Genomic DNA, 7,646 nt, shown 5'->3' on the forward strand with positions numbered 1-7,646 from the left:
ATTGTTCTATAGTTTCCACACTCTGTTGGGTCACCGTTCTTTGGGATGGGAACAAATATAGATCTCTTTCAGTCAGTTGGCCAAGTGGTTGTTCTCCAGATTTCTTGGCACAACTTGGTGAGCACATCCAGGGCAGCATCTGTTAGTTGAAATATGTCAATTCGGATACCATCTACTTCCGGGGCCTTATTTTTGCTAGTTCCTTCAAAGCAGCTTGAACTTCTTCCTTCATCACCATAGGCTCTTGCTCATAAGTTGTTTCGTTAAATTCTTCTTCGTCTGACAATTCCTTTTGATACAGTGACTCGGTATATTTTTTCCATCTTCTTTTAATACTTCCTGGATCATTTCATATTCTGCCCAAAGCTTAAAACATTAAAAACTAAGTCAGATTTTTCTTCTTTTTTTCTCAAAATCTAATTTCATTCACCATTGTAGACAAAGGGACATCCATTTCCTTATTAATAAGAATATTCAATTCATGTAGTGTGAATTGGGTTGGGCTATGATCTAAATGTTCTTCATTTACTGACAAACCATAGAAATATTATGTGAGTAGTAGATCTGGGATATGAACCATGAACCATACTGCTCCTGTTTAGTGTGGCCAGAGGTGACTTCTCCCTTTCAGTCATTCAGTTCTGCTAGGAGGATCTTCTATGAGTGTGACTCATTTACACCAAGCTCCTGTGCACATTACTGTGTCTGACTGCTAGTATACTGTTTCTGTTAGGTGCTGTCAAGTTGAATACAACTCATAGCAATCCTATTAATAACAGATCTGAACCCTGTGCCATCCTCATCAGCTCTGAGGTACTTGAGTCCACTGCTGCAGTCACTGTGTCAATCCACCTAGTAAAAAGTCTTCCTTCTTCTCACCAATTCTCTACTATTCCAAGCATGATGCCCCTCTCCAAGGAATAGCCTCTCCTAATGTGTCCAAAGTGTGTGAGATCAACTAATTATGAACTTGAGTTTATGCCATGTAAATTTAAAAATCCCCTTAAGAATAGATATGAGGCACTGAACATCAAGGATGAAAGACCAAATATATTGTGGGATGACATGAAGGATACAATCCACAAAGAAGAAAAATGTTATTACAAAGATAGAGGATGGGAAGAAAAAGAAAAAACAAACAACAAACAAACCCAAAATGGATGTCAGAAGCAACTCTGAAAATTGCTCTAGAGTGTAAAGAAGCCAAAACAAAGGGAGGAGAAGCTGAAGTAAAAGAGCTGAGCAAAGTTTTCAAAGGGTAGCTTGAGAAGAAAAAGAAAAATATTATAACAAAATGTCCAGAGAGCTGTAATTGGACAATAAAAAGGGAAAATCTTGCTCAACATTTCTCAAGCTGAAAGAACTGGAAAACAGAGATTCAAGTTGCAATACTGAGGGATGTTATGGGCAAAATTTTGAATGGTCCATGGTCCAGGAAGCATCAAGAGAAGATTGATGTAGTACACAGAGTCTTTGTACCAAAAAGAATTGGTCAACACTGAAATATTTTAGGATTTAGGAAGTGACTATGCAAAGGCATTTGACTATGTGGACCAAAACAAATTATAGCTAAGAATGAAAAATAACAATCCCATAACAGTTAATTGTGCTCATGAAAACCTATACTTGGATCAGGAAGCAGTCATCAGAACAGAGTAAGGAAACATTGCATGATTCCAAATCAGGAAAGGAGTGCATCAGGGATGCATCCTGTCTCCATACCTTTTCAAGATTCTATACGAAGAACACATCATTCAGAAGATAGACTTTATGAGGAGCAATATGGCAACAGGATTGGAGAAGACTAATCAACAACCTGCATTATGCAAACGATACAACTTTGCTTGCTGAAACTGAGGATGACCTGAAGCATTTGCTGTAGAAGGTAGAGGACTGTAGTCTTCAATATAGATCACATCTTGACATCAAGAAAATGAAGATTCTCTTCCCTGGGCCAATTGGCAGCACTAGGATAAATGGAGAAGACATTGAAATTGTTAATTTCAGCTTGCTCGTCTCCACAATCAACACTCTTGACACCATCAGTCAGGATATCAAAAGAAGAATTATACTGGGAAAATTTGATGGCAGGGATCTCTTCAGAATGCTAAAGAGAAACATTGTCATTCTAGAGACTAAGGTGTACCTGATCAAGGCCATGGTCTTTGCAATTACATGCTATGAATCAGAGAGCAGGAGAATAATCAGGATGACAGAAGAAAGCACAATGCTTTTGGGTTGTAGTGATGGAGAATAATATTAATTTTTTTTAATTTATTTATTCATTCATTCATTCATTCATTCATTCATTTATTTTGCCAAGAGAACAAATAGATCTGTGCTGGAGAGTGTGAAACCAGGTTGCTTCTTACAGACAAGAATTTTGAAGCTCCATCTGACATACTTTGGACATGTTGCCAGGAAGACCAGTCCTTGGAAGAGGACATCATGTTTGGAAGGGCAGAGGACAGCACAGGAGAGGAAGACCGAGATGAGATGGACTGACACGGTAACTGGGCTAATTGTAGTAGGTGTGTCAGACACAAGTTGACTCAGCATAGGGCAGGGTTCAGAGTTATTGTGCATAGGGTCTCCATGAGTCACAATTGACTTGACAGCACATAACAACAATATAATCAAAAGCCAATGGTGATAAAGGAGGAAGTTCCAAGCTGGATGAATGCGCTGGCCAAAAAATAAGGCCTAAAGAATTGATGAGATTCTAATCGGCATGTTTCAACTAACAGATGCAGCTCTGAACCTGCTCACCAGTCTGTAACAGGAAATCTGATGACATCTGACTGATTGGAAGAGATTCATATTCCCATTCTGAAGAAAGGTGATCTGACAGAATGTTAAAATTGTCAAACAGGAGTGTTGCCGCCTCCGTTGCAGCTGCAATGCAGAGGGAGGAGAAGCAACTTGAGGCATCATTAGATGCACTGCTGAGTCAAACAGCTGATCTGAAGAATTCACTGGGAAGTTTCATTTATAAGTTGGAAAACGAGTATGACCGGCTGACCTGGCCTTCTGTTCTAGACAGCTTTGCCTTGCTCTCTGGACAATTAAACACTCTGAACAAGGTCTTGAAGCATGAAAAGACGCCGCTGTTCCGTAACCAGGTCATCATCCCTCTGGTATTATCCCCTGACCGGGATGAAGATCTCATGCGGCAGACTGAAGGACGAGTGCCTGTTTTCAGCCACGAGGTCATTCCTGACCACTTGAGAACTAAGCCTGACCCTGAAGTTGAAGGGCAGGAGAAGCAACTGACAACAGATGCAGCACGAATCGGTGCTGATGCAGCCCAGAAGCAGATCCAGAGCTTAAATAAAATGTGTTCAAACCTTCTGGAGAAAATCAGCAAAGAGGAATGAGAATCTGAAAGTGGAGGTCTTTGGCAGAACAAGCTGACTTTCAACCCCACAGACACTAATGCCTTAGTAGCACCTGTTGCCTTTGGGAAAGGGCTATCCAAAAGGAGACCATCGGGTGGCAGTGGTCCTGGTCGGCCAGGCCAACCAGGAACTGGGACAATCCTTGCAGGAGCATCAGGATTACAGCAGGTGCAGATGGCAGGAGCTCCAAGCCAACAGCAGTCCATGCTCAGTGGGGTACAAATGGCTCAAGCAGCTCAACCAGGAAAAATGCCAAGTGGAATAAAAACCAACATCAAGTCAGCATCAATGCATCCCTACCAGCGGTGAGTGTGAATGTGGCCAGAAACTTCAATCCCAGACGTTCTTTGCCAAGCAGGGCAATGCAGTTAATGACCTTTTGCTGAACTCTGATAAAGATGGGTATAATAAAAACAAAACAAAACACACCAAAAAAATCTCACAGGATTTTGGCAACAGACAAACTTCCAGCTCCACTCCTGACTAGCTGTTCATTTTTGGACAAAGGATCTAATTTTTGTGAACTTTTTATTCTCTTCTGTAAAATGGAAATATTAACACCTACTTCAAAATCATGAGGCTTAAAGTGAGAAAATGAATGTAAAATTTGTGGTACGTGATATAAGCATTCAATAAATTAGTTTTTGCAGCAAAAAAAAATTGTCAAACAATATCACATGAAAACAAATACCACTCTTTCATCAAAGGACCCTCAATGCCCTTCCTTCCTCCTTACCACTCTGTTCAGCTGCTGACAGACTTGAAAACAAGTCAGAAATGAGTCACATAAAGAGAAGACCACTGAGAAGGGACTGAATTGAGGTTCTTCTGCTTTGCCTTTGACCTTTGTCTCTTAGCTTTCAGGCTTCAGTGCTCACCGGCTGGCCACTAACTTGTATACACAGCTGTTTTAAACTTATATGAAGTCACTGTCATGGCAAACTGGGATGCACATGATTTGGGGCCATATTATCCCTCTGCTCAGAAACAAATGAGATCACTGAAGTGTACACTTGCATTTACTTGAGAGCATGCTGGTAAAATTCATGAATATGGAAATTAATCCTTCTTACCAATAGAACTGACATTCTGTTAGCTGTAGGTGAAAACCTCTTCCCTTGCAGTTCAAAGACTTCTATTCTTGAGAAAAACTAGCAGTATGTGATATCATCTAACATCTGGGAAAGAATATTTAATAGAATGTTGCATAGTTCAAGTATTTAACCCTTCGTATTGTGTATTAGGAAATCATCTTAAAATATCTTATTTGTAAAACATGGAAAATATTGAAATAAAAGAAAGGTTTCTGTACTAATGATAGTAATAATACTAAATATAATGATTGAATTTTGTACATTCAATGACTTATTCATAGCAAATACCTTTTTTGAGAAACACAAAAGATGCCTTTATACATGGACCTCACCTGATAGACTGAGCAAGAATATCTGATTAAGTAAATCTAGGGTTTAGGGAATCATTGGAGAAGGTCACTATCAACATTCAGAAACAGGCCAGATGCTGACTGGAACAAATCATCAATGTGCAAGTTCAAATTGAGACTGAAAAAGATTAAAACAAGCCCTCACGAACCAAAATACAGCTGTAAGTCTATCTCACCTGAATTAAAAAAATCAACTTAAGAAAAGGTGTGAGGCATTGATCACCAATGATCAAAAACCAGAGGAGCTATAGGAAGAAATCAAGTATATCACATATGCAGAAAATGGAAAGTTATTACAAAGAGAAAAGAGAAAGAAAAAGCCAAAATTGATGTCAGAAGAAACTATTAATATTACATTAGAATGTTGAAAAGCCAAGCCGAAATGAGATGCTGAAGTAAAAGAGTTGAATAGAAGATAGCAAATGGCAGCTCAAGAAAACAATGCAAAGTATTATAACGAAATGACCTGGAGTCAGAAAATAAAAAAAGGGAGAACTCACTCAGCATGTCTCAAGTTGAAAGAATTGAAGAGTACATTAAATCCTTGAGTTGCAATACTGAGAGAAGTCATAGGCAAAAAATTGAATGATCCAGGAATCATCAGAGGAGATGAAAGGAATACACAGTACCACTGTACCAGAAAGAATTGGTTGGCACCGAAAGTTTTCAAAAAATACCATATGAACAAGAGCCAATCATTACAAGGGAAGAAGTTCAAGCTGTGTTGAAGACACTGGCCAAAAAATAAAGCAACAGGAATAGATGATATATTGATTGACGTGCTCATCACTGTATGCCAGAAAATTTGGAGGATAGCTGCCTGGCTGACTGACAGGAAGAGATCCATATTTGTTCCTATTACCCAAAATGGTGATCCAACACAATGTGGAAATTATCAAACAGTATCATTACTACCACATGCAAGGAAAATATTGCTTAAGATCAACCAAAACTCAACTTGAACATTGACAGAGCACTGCCAGACGTTCAAGCTGGGTTTAGAAAAAGCCTTGGCTCCAGGGATATCCTTATTGATGTCAGATGGATAAGCTGAAAGCATAGAATACCAGAAGAATGTCTAATTGTGTTTTACTGACTATGCAAAGGCATTTGACTGTGTGGATCAAATCAAACTGGGGCTGACTCTAAGAAAAATGGGAATTCCAGAACATTTAACTGCTCATGCAAAAATCTATACTAGCTGTTGTCCTAACAGAGGAGGTAACACTGCATTGTTTAAAATCAGGAAGGCTGTGCATCAGGGATGTTCCTTTTTTCTTTTTTCCATATTTATTCAATCTGTATGCTGAGCAAATAATTTGTTAATCCAGACTCTAAGAAGAGGGATGTGGCATAAAGATCAGAGGAAGACTCAACAATTATCTATGTTACATAGATGACACAATCTTTCTCGCTAAAACTGAGGAGGACTTAAAATACTTGCTACAAAGGATCGTAGACTACAGTCTTCAATATAGTTACATCTCAACATAAAAAACCCCAACAAAACAAAACAAACCAACAAAAACAAAAACCCCAAAATAAAAGCCCCAAACAAAAACCAAAGGTCCTTATTATTGGGCCAATAGACAGCATCATGATAGATGGAGAAAGAACTGAAACTGTCAATGATATCATCATACTTGGATCTACAATCAACACCCTTGGTACCAGCATTTAGGAGATAAGAAGACATTGTTTTGGGCAAGTCCACTGTCAGGGACTTCTTCAAAATAATGAAGAGCAATGATGTCAGTTTGAAGACTAAGGTGCACTTGATTCAAGCCATGGTCTTCTCAATTACTTCTTTTTCCTCTGAGAGCTTGAGAATGAATAATAATAACAAAGAACTGATTTGAGTTGTGGTTTTGGAGAGGAGTGCTAAATATCCCATAGATTGCCAAGAGGACAGACACATCTTAGAAAAGTTGCAATTATAGTTCTCCTTGGAAGCAAGGATGGTGAAACTTTGTCTTTCATACTTTGGATATGTTGCTATTTCTTGGAAAATGTTATTATGCTTGTATATGTCAGAAAAAGAGAGAAAGACCCCCAGCAGGATGGATTGACAATGGGCTCAAGTGAGTCAGAGATGATGAGGATGGCAAAGGATAGGACAGGGTTCACGCCTGTTGTTCATAGTGTAGCTATGAGTCACACTTGACTTGACAGCACCTAAAAACATAGTATAACGACTTTTATTAAAGGTCAGCCATGTAGGGACTACTGCTCTGATCATTTAAATATATAAATATGTGTCTTATATTCATTGTAATCTTTACAAAAACCAACTGAGTTGTCACATCCAATTAAGTATGAACAGACTGATATTTGACCCTCCAGCAGGTTTTCGTGGAGGGAGGAGTGGCATCCACTTCCATAGTAGCTTGCCTCCGGAAACCCTATGAACTTGGAGAGAGGATGAAGGGCACCCAAGCGTCAAGGACTCTCCTTCATAGGGTCGCTATGAATCGCCCGCGACTCGACGGCATTTAACAACAACAACAACAACAACAACAACAACAACAGCAGGTTTTCAGAGAGCAGCTGATGGATTCGGACCCTGTTACTTTGGATTGACACGTAAGTCACAAGAATTTCAACCTCCCAAAATAGAGATCTGTATTAATTTTTTTAATGTACCTGGGGTTGACAGAGGGCAAGTAATTTACCCAAAGCCACATTACAAGTAAGGCTGCTCTTTTCCAAAAGCTATTCAGAAGAGTTTTGGTTTCGGAAGCTACACCAGGCAGATGAAAATTGTTGAACTGGGATATGCTTTTGAACCAAAGTCACATAAAAAT

The 7,646-nt window shown here is 39.1% G+C and overlaps 1 pseudogene; it reads left to right on the forward strand.

Annotated features, from left to right (window-relative positions):
* Positions 1 to 2,900: 2,900 nt before the first annotated feature.
* On the forward strand, positions 2,901 to 3,707 carry LOC102866869 (annotated as a pseudogene).
* The last annotated feature ends 3,939 nt before the right edge of the window (positions 3,708 to 7,646 follow it).

This window comes from Elephantulus edwardii, unplaced genomic scaffold, assembly GCF_000299155.1.
Source record: "Elephantulus edwardii isolate Elephantulus edwardi_28Jun2011 unplaced genomic scaffold, EleEdw1.0 scaffold00337, whole genome shotgun sequence".
Lineage (NCBI taxonomy): Eukaryota > Metazoa > Chordata > Mammalia > Macroscelidea > Macroscelididae > Elephantulus > Elephantulus edwardii.